This window comes from Antechinus flavipes, chromosome X, assembly GCF_016432865.1.
Source record: "Antechinus flavipes isolate AdamAnt ecotype Samford, QLD, Australia chromosome X, AdamAnt_v2, whole genome shotgun sequence".
Lineage (NCBI taxonomy): Eukaryota > Metazoa > Chordata > Mammalia > Dasyuromorphia > Dasyuridae > Antechinus > Antechinus flavipes.
Window position 1 is genome coordinate 8,246,592 of NC_067404.1, and position 23,326 is coordinate 8,269,917.

At 55.0% G+C, this 23,326-nt stretch overlaps 1 long non-coding RNA gene across 9 annotated transcripts in view; it reads left to right on the forward strand.

The window, feature by feature from the left end:
* Positions 1–743: 743 nt before the first annotated feature.
* The window catches only part of LOC127542960 (uncharacterized), a 45,287-nt gene continuing 22,704 nt past the window's right edge, over positions 744–23,326 (forward strand). For 2 of the 9 annotated variants that reach the window (XR_007948941.1, XR_007948940.1), the window contains exons 1-8: positions 745–887; positions 1,190–1,289; positions 1,790–1,893; positions 2,035–2,133; positions 2,354–2,454; positions 3,194–3,289; positions 3,943–4,014; positions 4,528–4,661. This is a non-coding gene — a long non-coding RNA (uncharacterized LOC127542960). Of the gene's footprint in view, positions 888–1,189; positions 1,290–1,789; positions 1,894–2,034; positions 2,134–2,353; positions 2,455–3,193; positions 3,290–3,942; positions 4,015–4,527; positions 4,662–4,999; positions 5,063–23,326 lie in introns of those variants that run through there. The other 7 variants (XR_007948933.1, XR_007948938.1, XR_007948932.1 and 4 more) reach the window with 7 other exon arrangements.

The window sequence follows — 23,326 nt, forward strand, 5'->3', positions numbered from 1 at the left end:
CGCCTATCCCTTCCACGGGGCTCCAGAGCTCTGCCCACCTAACTCCCTGTCATCTGCCGTGCCCCGGCTGCGCCTCCCTTCCCCTGGCTTTGGGGCTGTGCCCATGATCCTGTAAGAGGCGCCCCACCGCGCTGAGGGGAATGGACACTCAGGGTATGGAATTGGAGATGGGGACGATCCGAGGGCCTATGTGAGGTGTGAAGCCCTGGTGTAGACACACTGCCCCGACTTCCTCCTTCACAGAGATAGCCGCCGAGATCTTGGGGATGCGAAACTGGGGCTGATTTGGGGTGGGAAGCCCAGGCTCCCTGGGCTCCATTTATTGCCCCCACCTTCCAATTTCACAAAGACGGTGTCCCTGGGACACTGGGAACTGGGAGGGGGACAGCACACAACAAAGGTGTTTCCAGGTCCGGCTCCCCCCCAAGGCGGGCCCGCTTTCTCCCTTGTGCCCGCGCCCTTTCCTGTGTGAGTGTTTTGTGTACGATCTGGGGGTCCTGCCACGGGGGGTGGCGGGGAATTGTCTGGGCTGGGCTGCCCCCCCCCACGAGAGATCCAGAGACCTGGGTCCTGCTCTAGCTGGGGGAGATGGGCCAAGAGGGTGTGTCCGGGTCTGGGGGGGAGGGGCCAAGCCTGCCCCGCCCATCCCCCTTGACACAAGCAGGAGATTCAGGCCATTGGGCCCCGCCCCGCCCTGTGACCTGGTGGGTCACAATGGATGATGTCACCGCCAGACTCCATTGGCCACAGTCCTGGGGGTGAGGCGTCTGGGGCTGCCCAGAGCTGCCCGTGCCCAGCCTGGTGTCATCTGGGCCAGCCTCGGCTCCCGCCCGGAGCTAGGGAGCAGGCCGCGGGCAGCAGCGCCAGTGTCTGTGCCACCTGAGAGAGTGAGTGCCCCTCGCTCCCGGCTCCGGGGCCTGGCTTCCTGGGGCTTGGGGACCCAAGGGGGGGGCTGAGACATGGGGCAATGGACGGGCAGGAGGGCTCTGGGGTCCTGGGAAACTCTTCAGGGAGCGGGTCCTGTGCCCCTTCCCCAGGCTCATGGAGGCCCGGGCTGTACGGGCTGGGGGGGGGGGTCACCCGGGTGGGGATGCGGGGAAGGCCCCCGGGACCCCTGAGAGCCGAGGGGCAGAGCTGGGCCCGAGCGTCCCCCGGGTGCCCTGGGGGGCCCCTGCTCTTTGTCCCCCAGGAGCCTCCAGTGCGGATAGTGCCCCAAGATCCCCCATGGCAGCTGCAGAGGAGCCTTAGCCCAGATCTCCAACCTGACAGACTGCCGTTCTCCTCCCCAGGTACCAGCAGGGGGCGCCATTGGGGATGTGGCGGGACAGGGGCTCATTTGGGGAGGGAAGCCCAGGCCCCCTGGTCTGGAGACTCTGCCCCCCCTTCCACTTTCCCAGGGACAGGGTGTAGACCCCTGGGGCTGAGAGAAATGGGAGGGGGGAAGGCACACAACCAAGGGGCTTCCAGGTCCGGCTCCCCCCCCCCAGGGCGGGCCCGCTTTCTCCCTTAGGCCCGCGCCCTTTCCTGTGTGTGTTTTGTGTACCATCTGGGGGTCCTGCCACGGGGGGTGGCGGGGAATTGTCTGGGCTGGGCTGCCCCCCCCCCCCAGGCCCAGAGACCTGGGTCCTGCTCTAGGTGGGGGAGATGGGCCAAGAGGGTGGGTCTGGGACTGGGTCTGGGGGGAGGGGCCCAGCCTGCCCCGCCCATCCCCCCTTGACACCACCAAGTGGCCATTGGCCCCGCCCTGACCTGTGACCTGGTGGGTCACAATGGATGATGTCACAACCAGGTTCCATTGGCCACAGTCCTGGGGGTGAGGCGTCTGGGGCTGCCCAGACCTGCCCTGCCCAGCCGGGGTGTCAGCTGGGCCAGCCTCTGCTGCCACCTGAGAAAGTGAGTGCCCCCGGCTCCGGGCCTGGGACTGCTTGGGGACTGAAGGGGCGGGGGAGGAGACGCGGGGCCATGGACGGGCAGGAGGGCTCTGGGGTCCTGAAAGGGAGCGGGGCCTGCAGCGTCCCGTCTCCCTCTCCCCAGTCTCATGGAGGCCCGGGCTGTAGCTGCTGCCAGGCTGCTTGGAAGTCACCCAGGTGGGGATGCTGGCAAGGCCCTCGGGACCCTAGAAAGGCCGCTCTGGTGAGACTGTGTGGGCCGGGCCGGGGGGGGGGAGGGACTTCCCCTTGCCCTGGGAGGAGGAGGCCCCTCTCCCATCTCGGGTGGCCTCGGCCTCTCCCCTCCCTTGGGGCCCAGCTCTCTGCGGGGGGTCTGCCCCGGGACCCCTGAGAGCCGAGGGGCAGAGCTGGGCCCGAGCGTCCCCCGGCCGCCCTGGCGGGGGCCCCTGCTCTTTGTCCCCCAGGAGGCCTCCAGTGCGAATAGTGCACCAAGATCCCCCGTGGCAGCTCCAGAGGAGCGTTAGCACAGATCTCCGCCGAGACCAACTGCCCTTCTCGTCCCCAGGTACCAGCAGGGGGCGCCCCTCCCAGAAGCCTCCCTGGGGCCCCTGTTGAAAGCCCGTCCCCCGTGCCCCCCCCACGTGCCATGGCTATTCCCTCACACATACACCCCCCCTCCGCTCACGGGGACCTACACACAGCACACAAGGCTTCCCCTAGAGAACAAAAGCCACATCTCACCCTCAGAGCAAAAAGTCCCCAAGGCACATTCACCCCGAACACACACACGGGGCACACACAGAGACACCGAACACACACACGCACACACGGGGCACACACACGTACACACACGCACACACACGTACACACACGCACACACACACGGGGCACACACACACACACACGGCACACACACACACACACACGGGGCACACACACACACACGGCACACACACACACACACACGGCACACACACACACACACACGGGGCACACACACACACACGGCACACACACACACACACACGGGGCACACACACACACACACCAAACACACACACGGGGCACACGCACACACGGGGCACACACACGTACACACACGCACACACACACGGGGCACACACACACACACACACACGAATCCCCGCCCCCCCATGCACATGGCACACACTCCCAGAGCCAGCTTCCCCGTGCCGGGCCTGCTCTTTCCCTGGGCCCTGAAGCCCCATCAGTGGGACAGGCGCGTGGGGGTGGGGGCCGGGACCCCTGCCCGGCACTGTTCCCACCCCCCCTGCTCTTTACAGACACATCAGAAGTTGCCTGCTCCCTGACAGCTCCCATCAGACCCAGCAGCTGTGAGGAAGAGAACCACTGAGGTGGCTTAGGAAGAAATGCCCGAGGTAGGAAGCGTTGCCCAGTCGTTTGGCCTGAGCCCTCTGCTCTGCCCCTCCAAGGGTGCCCGGCCCCCTTGGCCCGGAGCCGGGCGCCCCCCGCTGCCCCGGGGAGGCGTCCCACGGGGGCCAGCAGCCAGTCCCTCCCAGAGTCCTCCGCACGGGCAGGGGGGCTTCCCGCGTCTGCTTTGCAGAGGAGGGGCCGAGACCCGGAGCTCACGAGGGCCCATTGGCCGGGGGGCCATCCCCAGCTTGGGACTCGGGAGCCCCGCTTCACGGAGTGCAGGCCTTCTGGTGCCCAGTGCGGTGGGGGACGTTCCGGCCCCCTGTGGTGCGGTGGGGGACATTCTGCCCCCCCGTGGTGCGGTGGGGGGCGTTCCAGCCCTTCCTGATGCTATGAGGGGTGTTCCGGCCCCCCGTGGTGCGGTGTGGGACGTTCCGGCCCCCCGTGGTGCTGTGGGGGACGTTCCGGCCCCCCGTGGTGCGGTGGGGGACGTTCCAGCCCCCTGTGGTGCGGTGGGGGGCGTTCCAGCCCTTCCTGATGCTATGAGGGGCGTTCCGGCCCCCCGTGGTGCGGTGGGGGACGTTCCGGCCCCCCGTGGTGCTGTGGGGGGGGATCCAGAGCCCTTGGTGACCGAGGCTCTCTCTCCTTCTCCCCGCAGGAATGACAATCTCTCTGCTCTCGCACTGCCCGGGCAGGACTGGCCCTAATTGTGCAACTTCCTTCCTTCCTGGTGGGTGACCTGGGGCAAACCTCTCCCTCCCTGCGCGGGCTCCCCTTGTGCCCTCTGTAGAATGGGGCTGCCATCCCGGTAGCCGGGTGCCCGGCGCCGCCCTGCCAGGGTGGCTGTGCGTGCCCCGAGATGCCAAGGAGCACCGCCCGTGGGGGCTGCCCGCTCTGAGCGAGGGCCCTCTTGAGAGGCCGCCCCATGGCCCCGTGGGCCTGCGCTGAGAGGGGGCAGCCCCGCCTCCCGGGCCGGGTGGCCTCTGGGCCGCAGCCTCTGGGGGCTTGGCCCAGTCGCCTTGTGGGCAGCACCTCCCCTCCCTGACCTGGGCTCCCCACAGGGGGGCCCTCCTTTCCCCGAGGGGCCCGGGCTCCCCTCTCGCGGGCGGGCCCCCAGCTCCTTCCCCGACCCCGGGCCCAGGGCTCCCAGAGGGCGTCCCCACCTTCGGGGCACACACGCAGCCCCCGGGCAGCCCGGGCTTGTTCCTCACGGGGCCCTGGCGGGGGCTGGGGTGTGTTCCAGAACTAGAGGCAGAAAGCAGCCCTGCTGGACCAGAAGCAGCACCTTTCTGTGGGGCACAAGGACCACCAGACATCGGGTCAGCTGAGGCATGGTCCGCTAGGACCCAGCCCGACTGCTGCCTGCTCAGACCCTGAGTAAGTAGGGGCTGGTCTGGCTGGGCAGCAAGGGGTGTGGGGGGATGGGGGGTTGGGGGGCCTCCTCTGCCTGCCTGCCACCCCCAGACACGTTCTACCCCAGACGGGGGTGCCGGCCTCCCAGGGCAGAGGGCAGAGGGGAGGGCCGGGCCCCTGCCACCGGCGGCCTGACCCCTTGGCACTCTGGGGGTGTGGGCTCCCCGTGCCCCCTCCTCCCTGGGCCCCGAGGCTGCTGCCGTCGGGCAGATGTGGCCCCGGACCCGCAGAGCCGCTCCCCTTCCCGTCTCCCGCCGAGCCTCCCCTGTGCCCCCCCCCTGATGGCTGTCCTTGTCTCCCAGGTGCCCGGGCGGCTGCCTCTGTGAGGCGTGATGCATCTGGTCAATAAACACGCCTCTGAGGAACCCACCGTGTGCCGAGAGGGTCCTTGCGTTCTGGGGGGGCGGGGGGGAGGGGGGGGGAACATGAGCTTGGGCCAGCAGGGAGCTGGGACCTTTCCCAGGCGCAGACAGCTCCAAGGAGGCCCGTCTCCTTCAGGGCGATTCTCCCCAGGAAGTCCTCCGCCTCCGTCTCCTTCCTGCCCCCGCCGGGCTGCCCCCCCTGCCCGGGGCCTGGTGTCTGCCCACAGGGGCCTCCCTCCCCGCCCCCTCAGGGACTCCCAGGCAGGACTGATGGGGCAGGGGGAGCTGCCCCCCCACGGAGGTGCCCCCGGTTCTGCAGCCTCATCCCTGGGGAGCCCAGAGACCCGAGCTCTCCCTCACAGCCCTGGGCCTCTCCCTCCCTCACAGCCCTGGGCCTCTCCCTCCCCACTCCCTTCTCCCGCCACTGTCTCCTTCCCCCCTCTGGGGCCAATCACATCAGTGGCTGACCTGCCTGTCACCTGGTGCCCCGCCCCCTCGCTCAGTCCCTGGCCTCCCCTGGGTCCCCCTCTGAGATGTTGGACACCCGGCTCTGCGCGCGCCTTCTCACCTTCCCGCCTGGTCCCGCCCAGGCCCGAGTCCCAGAGGCCGCCCTGTCCCGGACCCTTTGGCCTCACTTCCTCCTCAATTCTGGCCCAATACGGCCTGAAGTGTTACTCTGGAGGGGGGCCTGAAGTGTTATTGGAGGGCTGAATTATTCCTCCAGGGGGTGCTCTTCCTCTTGCTTTTCCCCTTCTTTCTGGGGGGCTGCGTAGGTACGGCCTGGGGGTGCCCAGAGATCTCCCCCATTTGATACGTGAGCCTCTGGTTCTCTCTCCTTGTCCTTGCTGGCTGCCCCATATAGATATGGGTCAGAGATACCACATGGAGATCAGAGCAGACCGCCCGCCCCCTGGATATTAGAAGCAGACAACCCCCCATGCAGGTTAGGGTCAAAGGATCTCAAATAGAGATCAGGAGTAGACACGGCCCATGGAGATCAGGTATGGATACACCCCATGAAGTTCAGGCACAGACCCCCAAACGAGACCAGAGACAGACCCCCCCTATGGATATCATGGTCAGAGACCCCCAGAGAAATCAAGACCACAAACGCCCAAGGGAGAGCAGGTTCAGAGACCCATTGTGGAGATCAGGGTCCAAGACCTCCCGTGAAAATCATAGGCAGAGCTCTCATGGACATCTGGGTCCGAGACTCCCATGGAGGTCAGGGACACACAAAACCCATGGAGACCAAAGGCAGAGAGCACATGGAGATCCAGCCACAGAATCCCCATGCATCTCAGGAACAAAACCCCCCCAGGGGAGATGAGAGACAGAGGCCGTGTGCAGATCATGGTCAGCGACCCACCCTGGAGATCTAGGTCAGAAATGCCCCGCCCGGCACGGAGATCCCCGTTAGAGTTCAGTGGCAGAGACCCCTGATGCACATCAGGTTCTAATACCCCCCAAGGCAGAGCACCCTTCTGGAGACCAGGGACACAGACCCCGCAAATGGAAATCTCCTCAGAGACCCTTCACAGAAATCGGGCCGACGGAGGCCTTTGGGAGCAAGAATCATCCATGGACATCAAGCACAGAGATCCCCTGTGGGGATTAAGGTCCAATAGCCTGGGGCAGAGCTCCCTTATAAAGACCAGGGGCAGAGACCTCACCTAGAGAATTAGGTGTCCGGGCAAAACTGAGACAAGACACAGACCCCCTATGGAGATCAGGTTCCCAGACCCCCGTGGAGATTAGGGCCAGACATCCTGCATGGAGATCAAGGTGCAGGAACCCCCAGAGCACAGCCCCTTTATGGAGACCAAACTCACCCGCCATGGAGATCCGGGGCAGAGATCCTCATTCATTTGAGCAACGGACTCCCTTCCCCCCCAAAGATCAGAGACTACTCATGAACAGCTGATCCAGGAACCCCAGACTCCCCTTCTTGGAAATCAGCACAAAGACTCCCAGTTGAGATCAGAGACAGATCGCCCATGGAAATCACGGGTAGAGGGCCGCCGTGGAGGTCAGAGGTTCAGAGACCCACATGGACATCAAGGACAGAGATACTCCATGGAGATCAAACGCAAAGACTGACCTTACAAATGAGAGACAAGAATATGTGATGAGCAACTCTGCTGGCCGTGGTTCTCTCCAACAATCAGATGCCAGATGCCAGTTGCGAGGATCTGGTGACGGAGAGAGCCACCTGCACCCAGAGAGGGGACGGCGCTTCACAACGTAACATTTTGACTCTTTATTGTTCGTTTGTAGTTTATTTTCCTTCTGATTTTTTCCGGTATGATTTGATTTTTCCTTTGCAGCAAGATAATTATATAAATATGTATGTATACATTAGATTTACCGGATATTTCTGCCATTGGACTACATGGCATCTGGGGAGGGGGTGGGGGAAGGGGGGAATTGGAACACGAGCTTTGCAAGGGTTAAGGTCAAAGAATTATCCAGGCGCGAGTTTTGAAAAATAAAAGCTTTTCATAAAAAAAAATCTTGTTAATGATGCTTAGAGACTACCCCCAGGTATAGAGCCCTTTTATGCAGACCAGGGACACAGACCCCCATGGAAATCAGAGACAGACCCTTCCAGGGACGCCACACTCAGGGCTAAAAACAGAGATGCCCCCGGAAAGCTCAAATTCAGAGCCGCTCGTGAAAATCAGGGGCAGAGAAGCCCAGGAAGAGCAGGGTCAGAAACATCCATGGAGATCCCTGACACAAACCTAGCCAGGGGAAAAAACCTTCCATGGAGGTCAAGGCCAGAGCCCCCCCCCCCATGGAGATCATGGTCAGAGACCCCCCATGGAGACCCCCCCATGGAGATCATGGGGTGAGATGGACAAAGACATGAGGGACAGACAGATGATCATTGAAGAAGAGACGGTGGAAGGGGCAGCAGAGACTGGAGACGAGGGGCAAAGATTCACAGGGAAACTGGGGGGAAAGGTTCAGGTCACGGGGAAGGGAAGAGGAGCAGCTCAGGAACAGCAGGGGCCGGGGTCACTGCGGCAGAGACCCCACAGAGGAGACCGGGGGCAGCCCCCCCCCCCAGAGAAGCCCTTCTCCCAGCCACATCTCCCCGTCCCACAGCACAGGGGTCTCCTGCCCATCCCTGTGAGGGAGGAAGCTGGGAAGCGTGAGTCTGCAGCAGGCCTTCCCAGGAAAGCGGCCCTTGTCTGAGCAACATCCCCAAGTGTACGAGACTCACTGCCCCCACTTTCCTCCTTCACAGGCAGATGGGGCCCCCCCCGTGGTGGTGAATGCGGGGATGTGGCGGGGACAAGGGCTCATGTGGGGAGGGAAGCCCGGGCCACTTGGTCTAGCCTCTGCCCCCCCTTCCAACTTCCCAGAGATAGGATGTAGACCCCTGGGGCTCTGGGAACTGGGGGGGGGGGAGGCCCACAAGAACACAGGGGTCTCCAGCGGGAGCTCCGAAGGTGCTCCTCCTCTCTTTTCTGGCTCCCTGCCTGAGGGCTGCAGTTTCCCAGCAGCCCCAGGGGCACCCCCTCTGCTTTCTCCAGGATTCCTGGAATTTGCATTGCCAGTGGGGAGAGGAGGGGGTTGGGCTGTTTCCTGAGCCTGCCCCATGAAGGGGCTTCCAGGTCCAGCTCCCCCTCCAGGGCGGGCCCGCTTTCTCCCCTGTGCCCGCACCCTTTTCTGTGTGAGTGTTTTGTGTACCATCTGGGGGTCCTGCCACGGGAGGTGGCGGGGAATTGTCTGGGCTGGGCTGCCCCCCCCCAGAGGGGGGACAAGGAGAATAGGCACACATACAGCCCATGGAGAACAGTGCACACCCCTCATAAATATCAGGGGCACACAGCCCCTATAGATATTTAGTCTGATCCACCGCCATGGAGTTCAAGGTTAGAGACCCCCCATGGACATCATGAGCAGGGAACCCACATAGAGATTAAAGTCAGAAAGTCCCCAAGGAAATCAAGGGCAAATACCCCATTCGGATCAGAGACAGACCCACCTTAGGGATTAGGGTCACACACACCCCTCCATGGATATATGGGTCACAGGCCCCCCCGGGGGCAGAGAACCTCTACAGACATCAAGGTCAAAGAACCTTAGGAGATTATGGAGTAAGATGGATAAAGAGATGAAGGACTGGGAGGTGAAGATCAATGAAAAAGAAGAGATGGGGGGAAGGGGGCAGCAGAGTGCGTAGATATGAGGGACAAAGATTCACAGATAAATCATGGGGAAAAGATCGATTCATGAGGAAGGGAAGAGAAACAGTTAGGGAATGGAAGGTGCCAGGGTTATTGTGGCAGAGGCTCCATCCAGGACATTAGGGGCAGACACCCCCGTGGAGAGCCAATTCGGACTGCCTACAAAAAGCGGGGTTACAAATGCTCCGTGGAAATCAAGGGTAGACGCCTCCGATAGAGGTCAGTCACAGAGACCCCTAGTGAAGATCAAGGGCAGAGACCCACCATGGAAATCGGGGCACAATAACATCATGGAGAACAGTGCAAGAGATCCACTCCATGAGGATCGGGGGAAGAGACCGATTATGGAGATCAGGATCCGAGACCCCCCCGCCCCATGGAGATCGGGGACACACGCCCTCGTGAGCATCCGCAGAGACCCCCCACGGAAATCACGGACCGTGTCTCCACGTGGAGATCTGGATCAGAGACCCAGGATGGAGATCGGAGTCCGAGACCACTCCACTGCTGTGGAGATAGGAGCGCAGACTGACCGTGTAGATCAGGGACACAGATACTTCATGAAGGTTAAATGCAGGGAACCCCCATGGAGACCAGATTAGAATCTCCCATGGAGATCCGTGTCAGACACCCAGCCCGGGGACCTCCGGTAGGGACCCCTGATGGAGATCTGGGACGTTGAATCCCATGGAGATCAGGAGTAGAAATGCTCTGTGGAGATCAAAGTTAGGGACCACCCTTGGAGAGCCAAGCTAGAGACCCCCATAAAGGTCAGAGCCAGAACCCCAATAAACATCAGGTTCAGGGACTTCCCATGGCGGTTGGGGACACAGATCCTTCGTAGAGACCAGGGGTATAGACCCCCCATGGAGATCATGGCTAGGGATCCCCACCGTGAAAATCAGGGACAAACCTTCCCATGGAAATCAGAGACAGACCCACTATGGCAATGAGGGGCAGAGCCCACCATGAAGATTAAGGCATAGTCCCCAATGGATCGCAGGGGCAGAGACTTTCCATAGATTGGGATCCAATACCCCCTGGGACAGCGTCCCCTGAGGAAGACCAGGGAAAGAGACCACGCGTGGAGATTCCCCATGGAGATCAGTGGCGGAGACCTCCCTTAGAAATCAGGGACAGGGAACACACATGGAGACTAGAAGCAGAGACCCAGGGCAGAGAACCCCGCCCCCCCTTGGAGACCGGGAGCAAAGATCCCGGATTTGGATCTGACGCTTCATAGAGATCAGGTTCAGAGATCCCTTAGGGAGATCAAAGAAGCCCCCCACATAAACATCAGCCGCAGAGACACCCCATGGAAATCAATGGAAATGAAACCTCATTGAAATCAGAGACCCCTGAAGAAGACCCTGAAGTGCCCAGACGAGAGAAAATACAGGACAGCCAAAATCAGGAAAACCAAAAAGCGTTTATTGCCAGCTAGCGACCGAGCCCCACCGGAACAGGGGAGTCGGCATCGAGGGATTTCTAGAAAGAAACAGAAAAGTTCCCCAATACACTTGTCACACTAGACGGGAGGCAAAGATTATTACACTAAGGGGGCCATTCTCAGACAGCAGCAAGACAGGATTTCTTGGTTTATCAAGTTGTCAAGGCCTTAAGCTTTTTAGCGCAATACATCCGGGGGTGTAAAAATGCCATTTGCATGAGGGTGGGAAGAGCTAGTAACAAACTTCTAACCGCAGAGTTTCAAGGTTATGTTTCCCTCGGTCCAGAGGCTCCACTTCAACCCCTATGGAGATTCGGGTCAGAAATCCCCCAGAGATGGAGACCCCTCCGTGGAGGTCAGCTTCACAGATACATTCTATGGACATCAAAGACAGGGAATCCCCTCTTAGAGATCATGGTGTGAGATCCACTGAGAGATGAGTTCTAAAGAGCTGAACACGAACAACAACCAAAAAAAAAATGGTGGAAGGGGCAGCAGAGGGTGTGGAGATAAGGGGCAAAGATTCACAGGGAAATTAGAGGGGAAAGATCGGTTCCTGAGAAAGGGAAGAAAAACGGGTAAGGAATAAAAGGTGGCAGCGTTATTGTGGCAGAGACTCCACGAGGGAGATCACAGAAGAGACCTCCACCATTGGAGATCAGGGACAGAGGCCCACTTGGAGATCTGGGGCAGAGACCCATTACGGCGAGCTTTGTCAGAGATCCGCTCTGGAGATCTGCTTCAAAGATACCAAAGAGGTAGAGAAGTCCTACGGAGATCAGGGCCGAAGACCCGCCACGAAGCTCGTGGGCACAGACCCCCGTGAAGATGAGATGGAAAGATCTGACATGGAGTTCAGGGCATAGACAGCCGATGGATTTCAGGGACACAGATGACTCCAGGGGCGAAAACCCTCCATGGAGAGCAAGGACAGAGATCCCCTACAGAGATCAAGGTCTGATATCCTACCAGGCAAAGTTCCCTTTTAGAGACCAGGGACAAAAAACCTCACATCGATATTAGTGTCAGAGTCCCCCGTGGAGATCAACGACAGCCCTATCATGGACATCTGGATCAGAGACACCTCATGGAGGTCAGGATCAAAAGCAGAGACCACACATGGAGATCAAGGGCAGAGACCTGCCTTGGAAATCAGGGGCAAAGACAGCCAATTGAGATCTGAGAGACCTCCTATGGAGATCAGAGTTCTGGACTCCCCCATGGAGCTCAGGATCAAAACACCCAATGGAGATCAGGGGCCGGGAACCCCCATGGAAATCAGGATGAGAGACCCTCATGGAGATCAGGATCAAAACACATGGAGATCAGGGACGGGGAACCCCCAGGGAAATCAGGATAAGAGACCACCCTTGGAGACCAGGGGTAGAAACACCACATGGAAACCAGAGGCAAAAAGCCCCACTAAAATCTGAGACAGACCTGCTATGAAATTCAAGAGGCAGAGAACACCGTGGACATCAAGGTATACCTCCCAATGCATTTCAGGGGCAGAGACCCGGCGTGGAGATAAGGGGCAGAGACCCTCATGGAGACCTGGGAAACAGAACCATGAAATTCAGGGACCTAGGCCTCTCGTGAACATCAAGTGTAGGAACCCGCCCCCATGGAGACCAGGGTCAGAAACCACCTGGAGAGATCAAGGTAGAGCCCTGATGGGAATGAGGGGTAGAGACCAAACAAGGAGATCAGACACACACATGAAGAACAGTGTAGACCCCTCATAAATATTAGGGACACAACCCCTATGGATATTCGAATCACGGACCACCCCCCTACCCTGGAAATCAGGCTTTGAGACCCCCTAGGGACATCTTGGGTAGAGAACCCACATAGGGATCAAAGTCAGAAAACCCCCATGGAAATCAAGGGCAAATCCCCCCATTCAGATCAGCGATAGACTCCCCATGGATAGCATGGGCAGAGACCCATCATGGAGATCGGCGGCAGTCCCCAGTAAATATCAGGTTCAGAGACCAGCCATAAATGTCAGGGACACTGACTCCCCATGGAGACCAAAGACAGAGATGGAGATCAGGAACAAAGAACCCTCATTTTGATTTGAGACAGACTCCTCATTGAGATCGGGGTCAGAATTTTGTATTGGAGAGGAATGCAGACCCCCATCCCCAAGGAGATCAGGGGCAGAGACCCCATGTCAGAAATCCCCCCAGTAATAGATTCTCCAGGGGAGATCAGGTCCACAAACTCCTCAGAGGCAGAGGTCGGACATTAAAGATGGGGACCCCCCCCCCGATGGAGATCATAGTGTGAGATCCCCTGAGAGAATGATAAAGAGATGAACATTTAAGAGAAAGAAAAGATGGTGGAAGGGAGCAGTAGAGTGTATGGAGATGAGGGGCAAAGATTTCCAGGGAAATTAGGGAGAACAGGTCAGGTCATGAGAAAGGGAAGAGAACTACGTAAGGAAGAGAAGGTACCACGGTTATTGTGGCAGAGATGCCATCAAGGAGATTAGGGGCAGACACCCCCATGGAGATCAAATTGGCACTACCCATAAAAATCCTCCATGCAGATCAGGGGTAGAGAATTCCCATGGAGATCTGTTTAAGAGACTCCCCCATGGAGAACGGTGTCAGGCCAATCGTGCAGATCTGAGAAAGACCCCCTTGGAGATCAAGGCCAGAGAACCTTCACGGAGGTCAAGGCCCGATACCCTCTCAAGCACAGCCCCCATACTGAGACCAGGGGAAGAGACCTCACACGGAGACTAGTGTTGATGTCCCACCTTGGTGATCAGCGGCAGACCTCCCCCTATGGAAATCAGGGTCAAAAAACCCTATGGAGTTCAGAGGCAGATCCCTTATGGACATGGGGGTTAGAGAACCCCCATGGGGGTCAGAAACATAGGCCCCCATGGAGACCAAAGGCAGAGACCCCCAATGAAGATCAGGGTCATAAAGCCCCATGGAAATCAGGGCTAGCGATACCCATGCAGATGAGAGCAAACTCCCCAGTAGATATTAGAAGAAGAGACCCCACCCATGGAGATCAGGATCTCAAGACCCCTTTGGAGATCAGGGGAAGAGATCCCTCCTGGAAATCAGGGACAAAGGCCTCCGAATGAGATCATAAACAGAATCCCTATAGAGATCATTGTCAGAGACCCCCATAGAAATCAAGGTCACAGACCCCCACAGGGAGGTCAGTTTCGAACACCCAATATGGAGATCGGGGTCAGAGATCCCCCATAGACGGCACGGTCCAATATCCACTCCTGCTGGGCCAGAGCTCACCCGTTGATAACAGGGGCAGAGACATCACAGAGATTTATGTCAAAGTCCCCCAGCCCCTCATGGAAATCAGAGCCAGAGACCGCCACAAAGATCAGAAGAACACCCCTCATGAACAGCTGGATCAGAGACCCCCTAAGAAGGTCAGGGACATAGACCTCCTCCATGGAGACCAAAGGCAGAGAGCACACATGGCGATCAGGGTCAGAGATCTCCTTTGAAAATCGGGGTGAAAACCCCCAATTGAGATGAGAGACAGACCCACTTGGAGATCCTGGTCAGAGACCCCCCTCCTCCAGGGAGATCAAGGGCAGAGACTCACAATGAAGATCAGGGTCACAGACCCCCAGCGGGTAGAGATGCCTCATGGACATCAAGGAAAGAGACGCCCCATGAAGATCAAATTTGGAGACCGACCATAAAAATCAGAGTCAGAAAAGCTACATGAAGATCAGAGTTCGAAACTCCCTGTGGAGATCAATGTCAGAATCCCCTCTACCCTGGAAAAGAGACCCCATATGGAGACCAGCAGCAGAGACCTCCCATAAAGGACAATGTTGCAGACCCCCACTGGGGACAGAGAATCTCCATGGAGATCTGCATCACAGACCAATAAGGGAGATCTAGGTCAGAGACCCGCTATGGGGAGCAGGGTCCAAGATCCCCAAGAGGAAGAGAAGCGCTATGGAGATCAGGGCCAGAGACTCATCATGAAGATCGTGGGCGTAGACCAACAATGACTAAGGGATGAGGGAGGTGCCATGGGGTTCACGTTCATAGACATTTCATGGAAATCAGGGGCAAAGACCCCTAGGAAGATCACAGACTGACCCCCGTGGAGATCAGAGGCAGACCTCTTATGCATATCTAGATCAGAGATCCACCACGGAGATACGGAGCACAAGCAACCCGTGGAGACCGAAAGCAGGGACCACACGTGGAGAATGATGTCAGACGACCCCCTTGCCAATCGGCGCAAAGACTCCCAATTGACATCAGAGCCAGACTGCCTATGGAGATCATGGTGAGACATTCCCCATGGACATCCAGGACAGAGATGCCCCGTGGAAATCAAATGCAGAGACCGACCAGAAAAATGAGGTTCACAGGCCCCCGATGGAGAACAGGGGTGGAGACCCTCATGGAGATCAATGTCAGAAACCCCCACTAGGGAAAAAGATGCCCCATAGAGATCAGGGTCAGAGATCAATTATGGAGATCAGGGTCAGAGTTCCCTCTTAGATATCAGGGTCTAAGATCTCCCAGGAGCGGATCCCCATTATGCAGACCAGGTGCCCCGTCATGGAAATCAGAGACAGAGCCCCCCTGCCCCGAATATGAGACTCAGAGTCAAAAACAGAGATCCCCTATGGAGACCAGGGTCCAATACCCTCCAGAGCAGAGATCCTTATGGAAAACAGGGACAGAGACCTCCCATAGAGATAGTCTAGACATGGAGGTCCGTTGAAGAGATCCCCCATGGAGATCAGAGCAGATCCCCTCCATAGATATTGGAAGCAGAGATTCCCCCGATAGAGATCAGAGTCACAGGACCTTTCTGGAGATCATAGTTAGGCATCACCCATGGAGATCAGGGGCAAAGATCCCCAAATGAGATCAGGAGATCCCATGGAGATCATGGTCAGAGAAGCCCATCGAAATCAAGGTCACAGATCCCTGAGAGAGATCAGATTCAATGACCCATTATGGAGATGAGGGTCAGAGAACCCCCATAGAGATCAGGGCCAATACCCCCAGAGGCAGAGTCCCCTTATGAAGGCCAGGATCACACACCCCATGGAGATCAGAGAGAGAGAGACAGCTCTCATGGACATCAGGGCCAGAGACCCCCCCATGGAGGTAAGGGACACATACCCCTCCCCATGGAGACAAAAGGCAGACAACACACATGGAGAACAGAGACCCCCTGTGGAAATCTGAGGTAGAGCCCCCCACCATGGACATGAGACTCCAAGTCAAAAACAGAGACTCCCCAAAGAGATCAAATTCAGAGACCGCCTATGAAAATCAGAGTCAGAAAACCCTCATGGAGATCAGCGTCAGGGAGCATCTATGGAGATCACTGTCAGAAACCCAACAAGGGAAAGAGACCCCCAATGGGTATCAAGGACAGAGAACCCCATTATGTCATGGTAGGAGATGGAAGAAAAGATGAGGAATAAAGACCAATGAAAAACAAGAGATGGTGGAAGGGGGAAGGAGAGCGGAAATTAGGGAGAAAAGATCAGGTCATGACGAAGGGAAGAGGCATGTGTAAGGAATTTATTGTTGCAGAGATGCCCCCAAGAAATAGGGGCAAGGACCCCCTTGAAGAGCTGAATCTCTGAGCCCTATGGAAATCAGGGCTAGATAACCCCCAAGGTGATGAGCAGCAGAAATGCATAGGGGTAGAGACCCCCTCTATAGATCAGGTTCAAAGACCCCCATGAGGAGTAGAGCCTCGGAGCCTGCATGGAAATCAGGGTTAGAGACCGCCCTATGGAAATCAGAGGCTGCCCCCCATGGAGATTAGAAGCAGAGACTCCCATGGAGATTAGGGTCACAGCACTCCTTTGGAGATTGGGGTAGAGACCCCTTGTGGAAATCAGGGCCAGAGACTCCCATGAAGATCAGAGGTAGATCTCTCATAGACATATGAGTCAGAGCCCCCATGGAGCTCAAAGACACAGATAACCCATGGGGACCAAAGGCAGAGATCACACATGGAGATCAAGGTCACAGACATCCTTCGGAAAACAGCACAAAGACTCCCAATTCAGATCAGATACAGACCACCTATGGAGATCATGTATAGAAACCACCATGGAGATCAAGGACAGAGACCCCCCAGGGGTTAGAGACCCTCCATGGACATCAAGGACTGAGATGCCCCATGGAGATCAAAGCCAGAGACTGAGTATAAAAATGAGGGTCAGAGAACCCTTACGAACATCAGGGTTAGAGATCTACGGCGATCAGTGTCAGAGACCAATTTTGGAGAACAAGGTCATAGACTCCACAGGAGCAGGGCCTCCTTATGCAATCAAGGGACACAGACCCAACCACACAGAAATCAGAGACAGACCTCCCGTGAAGAAGAGCCTCAGGGTCAAAAACAGAGATCCCCCATAGAGATCAGATTTAGAGACCACCCAGGAAAATCAGGGTCAGAGAACCCCCATGGAGATCAGGTTAGAGATCATCTTTGGAGATGAGTGTCAAAAGCATATCTGCTCTCTGCCATCTTGGCTCCGCCCCCCCGTTCATTATTGAACACCAAATAGATAATTTTGATTATATTAAGTTATAAATCCAATGCAGACAAGATGAGAAGAGAAGCAATAAAATGGGAAAGCATTTTTACAGTTAAAGGTTCTGATAAAGGCCTCATTTCCAAAATATAGAGAGAATTGACTCAAATTTACAAGAAATCAAGCCATTCTCCAATGGACAAATGGTCAAAGGATATGAACAGACAATTCTCAGATGAAGAAATTGAAATTATTTCCATCATATGAAAGAGTGTTCCAAATCACTATTGATCAGAGAAATGCAAATGAAGACAACTCTGAGATACCACTACACACCTGTCAGACTGGCTAGAATGACAGGGAAAGATTATGCAGAATGTTGGAGGGGATGCGGGAAAACTGGGACACTATTGCATTGCTGGTGGAGTTGTGAACGAATCCAACCATTCTGGAGAGCAATCTGGAATTATGCCCAAAAAATTATCAAATTGTGCATACCCTTTGATCCAGCAGTGTTTCTACTGAACTTATATCCCAAACAGATCTTAAAGGAGGGAAAGGGACCCGCATGTGCAAAAAAGTTTGTGGCAGCCCTGTTTGGAGTGGCCAGAAACTGGAAACGGAGTGGATGCCCATCAGTTAGAGAATGGCTGAATAAACTGTGGTATATGAATGTTATGGAATAGTATTGTTCTGGAAAAAATGACCAACAGGATGATTTCAGAAAGGCCTGGAGAGACTCACATGAACTGATGCTGCACAAGATCATTATACATGGCAACAGCAAGATTATATAATGTTCAATTGTGATGGACATGGCTTTCTTCACAATGAGATGATTCGGCCTAGTTCCAATGGTTTAGTGATGAAGAGAGCCATCTACACACGGAGAAAGAACTGTAGGAACTGAGTGTGGTTTACAACATAGCACTTTCACTCTTTTTGTTGTTTGCTCGCATTTTATTTTGCTTCTCTTTTTTTTTCTTGCGGGCCACGATAATTGTATAAATTGTGAATGCACATATTGGTTTTGATATATACTTTAACATATTTAACATGTATTGGACTACTTGCCATCTAGGGAAGGCGGAGGGGTAATTTTGGGACACAAGGTTTTGCGAGGGTCAGTTTTGAAAAAACATCCATGCATACGGTTTGAAAATAAAAACCTTTAATAAAAAAAAATAAATAAAATACGAGAAAGGGAAAAAAGAAAGGCCTTCTCTGGCCTCTGAATCTCCCCGACTCCAAAGGTTTGTGCTTGAGCCTCCGGCCACCACAAAGGTGGACGATGGAATGAATCTGTCTCCTACCCCGAGAGCTTCTAGTGCGCCTGTCTCCTCTGGCCCTGAGAGCTTCTCGCTTATATGGTCCACACTGAGTACAAACCAACCATTCTATCACTAGGAACCGTTATTTGGGGTAGGATTAAATCAATGCTAAACTCGATTTAACCACAGTCTCCTCGATTCCACTCAGTACCTTGTTTCAGGTTCCGGCCCGTAACATCTCCTTGTAGGGTTAAATCGATTACGCTGAACCAGGCTAAATTAGATAACTATTGTCTCTATCAATTCCACTGACTCGGCACCTTGTAAGAATCCTTTGTTTCAAGTTCAGAGTTCTGGCCCATAACAATGCTCCATGAAGATCAGGGGCATAGACCCTCCATGAAAATCAAGTGTAGGGACCCGCCATGGAGTTCAGGGTCAGAGACTCTCCCATGGAGATCATGGGCAAAGACCCCCAAGGAGATCAGGGTAGATACCCTATGGAGATCAGGGACAATGGAGATCAGTCACACGGACCCCCCATGGAGATTGGTACAGCCCCATTCATGGAGATAGTTAGAGAACCTCCCAAGGACATCATGGCAGAGACCCCTAATGGATAGCATGAATAGAGACCCCCCATAGAGATCAAACTCAGAAACCCCCCGTGGAAATCAATGGCAAAACCACAAAACCACCCACTGAGATCAGAGACACCTCTACCATGGAGATCAGGGATAGAGAACCTCCCCCCCCGCCATGGAGATCAGGGTCACAAACACCCCAGAGACAAAGAACCTCCAGGGACATTAAAGTCAGAGACCCCCATGTAGATTACAGGGTGAGATGGATGAAGAGATTAGGGATTGAGAGCTGAAAACCAATGAAAAAGAAGAGATGGTAGAAGGAGGCAGCAGAGAGTGTGGAGAGGAAGGGCAAAGATTCACGGGGAAATGACAGAGAAAACGATCGGGTCATGAGGAAGGGAAGAGAAACATGTGCCAGGATCACTGTTGGGGAGATCCCACCAAAGATATCTAGAACAGAGAAAGCCATGGAGATCAGAGGCACGGAGACCCTATGGAAATCAAGGGTAGAGACCTCCATGATAATGAAAGAAGAGGTATTGAAAGGTAGAGACCCTCCATGAAATCTGGAACAGAGACCACCCGTTGAGATCAGTGTTGGAAACCCCCCATGGAGATCATGGCAGAAACCCCCCATGGAGAGCAGAGGAGACACCCCATGGAGATCAGGGCCAGAAAACCCCCCCCCCCATGAAGAGTAGGATCACAAATTCCCAATCTCCATTGGGAATGGATCCCCAATGGAGCTCAAAGTCAGAGACACACCATGGCAAAGACCCCCTCATGGAGATCAGTGTCAGAGACCCATTAAGAGATCAGGGTCAGAGACCCCTGTGGGGATTGGTGTCAGAAACCCTCCAAGGGACAAAGATCCCCATGGAAAAGATTCCCTCCATGAAGATCAACGGCATTGACGAGCCATGGAGTTCAGGGTCATAGACTCCATTGAAATCTGGGACAAAGACCCCTGTGGAAACCAGAGGCAGAACCCATATGGAGATCAGAATCAGATACCCTTGATGGAGATCAGTATAAACCCCCTATGGAGATTGGGGTATAAACCCCCCAATGGAGAGCAGTCACACAGACACCCCCCCCCCCATGGAGATCAGTGCAGAACTACCATGGAGATCAGAAGCAGAGACCACCATTGTTGGAATCTTTACAAAGTGTTAAGTCCTTAGAGTTGATAGAGACAATAATTCTCTAATTTAGCCTGGTTCAGTATCACTGATCTGATCTTACAAGGAGATGTTATGGGCCAGAAGAAACAAGGGACTAGGTAGAACTGATAAAAACAATGCTTGTGTTCACACCTTTAGAGAGCTCATATAAGCAAGAAGCTCTTAGGGCCAGAGAGCACTCTGGGAGGAAACCCACAATCCCACTCTCGGATCCCACAATCCCTCTCTCAGAGAAGGAGCATAAATAGAGCTTCAGTGAGCCAGTCAAGGGAGTTCAGCTGAATTAGACTGGGAGGGGAGCATCAAGTAAGTTCAGCCAGAAGCCCTCTCTCGGAGGCAAGAAAGAGTCGTTCCAACTTTTACCCTTGTGCTGGCCAGAGGCTGAAGGAAGCAGAGGCAGAAGCAAAAGGACAAAGCTGCAAGAGCTCTTGGAACCAAGCAGAGAGATAGGCCTCGACTAACGGGGCTATTTTGGAAGGAGAAAATAAATGTTTGCATTTTTATCCGCTGCCTGCATTTTGGGTGATTATTACTTTTAACTAAAATTAAGGCTGCCTCCAGAAAACCTCCCCGAGAAACCGGCTCCCAGAGAGAACGATTATATCTTAGAGAAGAAAAACACCACACCCCATGACTATTTGGTCACCGATCCCCTGCTGGAGATCTACAGGGGTAGAGACTCCCAATGGACATCATGGGTAGAGATCCCTCATGGAAATCAGGATCAGAGAACCACCATAGAGATCAAGGCAGACCCCGCCAAGGATTTCAAGGGCAGACACCCTCCATGGAGATCAGGATCCAATATCCCCCGGGTCAGAGTCCCCTTAGGGAGACCAGGGGCAGACACTACACATGGAGATTACTGTTGGAGACTATCCATGGATATCCGTGGCAGAGAAACCATATAGAATTCAGGAGCAGAGACCACCCAAGGGGTTCAAGGCAGACCCCCCCCCATGGAGACCACCCATGAAGGTCATCACATAGGGATCAGTGTCAGATACCCATTAAGGAGATCAGGGTTAGAGATCCCCTATGGTGATTGGGGTCTAAGACTTTCCAGGGGGAGAGCCAACTTATGCAGGCCGGGGACATGGAACCCAAACGGAGATGAGACTCAGAGACCCACAATGCGGATCAGGCAGACCCCTTATCAGAGGAATAGGCCTTCCGTGGAGATCAGGGTCACAGACACCGTGGTGGCAGCGACCTCTGTGGACATCAAGGTCAGAAAACGCCAGGAGATTACAGCATAAGATGGAGAAAGAGATGAAAGATTGAGAACCGAAGACCAACGAAAGAGAAGAGATGGGGGAAGGGGCAGCAGAGGGGGTGGACGTGAGGGGCAAAGATTCCCACCGAAATTAGGGGGAAAAGGTGAGGTCATGAGGAAGGGAAGAGAAACGTGTGAGGAATCCAAGGGGCCACAACTCCATCAAGGAAATCAGGAGCAGACACCCCCACGGAGATCACTGCCAATAAAAGGACCCCAGCAGATCGGGGCGGAGCCCTCCCACGGAGATCAGAGGCACAGAGCCTCCATGGCAATGAGGGACAGAGGTATTTGAGTGGAGAGACCCTCCGGGAAATCTTAAAGAGAGACCGCCCCAAGGTGATTAGTGCTAGAGACGACACCCCAGTGGAGATCAGGAGCAGAAACCTCCAAAGAGATCCTCCAATGCGATCTGACACAGATTCCCCATTAAGACCAGGGTTTGAGATCCACTATGGAGATCAGGGTCACAGACCCTGATCGTGTTATGGAATATTATTGTTCTGTAAGAAACGATCAGCAGCATGATTTGAGAGCGGCCTGGAGAGCCTGACACGAACTGATGCTGAGTGAAGTGAGCAGGGCCAGGAGATCATCATACGCGGCCACAACAAGACTATATGATGATCAGTTCTGATGGCTGCGGCTCTCTTCAACAATGAGAGGATGCAAACCAGTTCCAATTGTTCAGTGCTGAAGAGAGCCATGTGCACACAGAGAGGACTGTGGGAACTGAGAGTGGTTCACAACATAGCATTCTCACTCTTTCTGTTGTCGTTTGCTTGCGTTTTGTTCTTTCCCAGGTTTTTTTTTTTTCCTTCTTGATCTGATTTTTCTTGTACAGCAAGGTAACTGTATAAATCTGTGTACATATTTATATATATTGCATTTAACATATATTTTAACATATTTAAGATGGCTTGAACTGCCTGTCAGCTAGAGGAGGGGAAAATTGGGAACAGAAGGTTTTGCAAGAATCAGTGTTGAACAATTACCCATGCAGGTGGTTTTTAAATAAAACCTATTTATAAATAAATAAGCTATTAAATAAATAAAAATAAATAAAGCTATTAAATAATAAATAAATAAATAAAAAGCTATTAAAAAAAAAAGAAAAAAGAAATCAGAGGCAGACCCGCAGAGGCAGAGTCTCCACATAGAGATCCGTGGCAGAGACCCAGTATGGAGAGATCAGTCAGATTCCCCCCCCCCCCTGCAATGGAGATCAGGGTCCAAGACAGCCCAGGGGCAAAGAGCTGCTAGGGACAGAGGGGCCACAGACTTACCATGAAGATCAGGGGCATAGATCCTTCATGAAGATTAAATGCAGGGACCCCCCCCAATGGAGAGCAGGTTAGACTTCCCAATGGAGAACCCTGGTAGAGACCCCCCCATGGAGAATGCGGGTAGGACCCCACATGGAGATCTGGGACACAGAATCTCAAAGCTAGACACCCCCCCATGGAGGTCAGAGGCACAACTCCCCCCCACCCCGGTGAACAGGTGAACATCAGCTTCAGAGACTTCCCATGGAGATCCGGGACATAGATCCCCCAGGGAGATCACAATTAGGGAACAAACCTGGAAATCGGGGGCAACCCCCCCATTGAGATCAGAGACAGATTCACTAGGGAAATCAGGGTCAGAGACCAGCACAGAGATCAAGGCAGACCCCCCCCCTTGGATTTCAGGGGCAGAGATCACCTCCTGGGGCAGGGTCCCCTTTGAAAGACCAGGGGCAGAGTCTCCACATGGAGATTATTGTTGGAGACTCCCC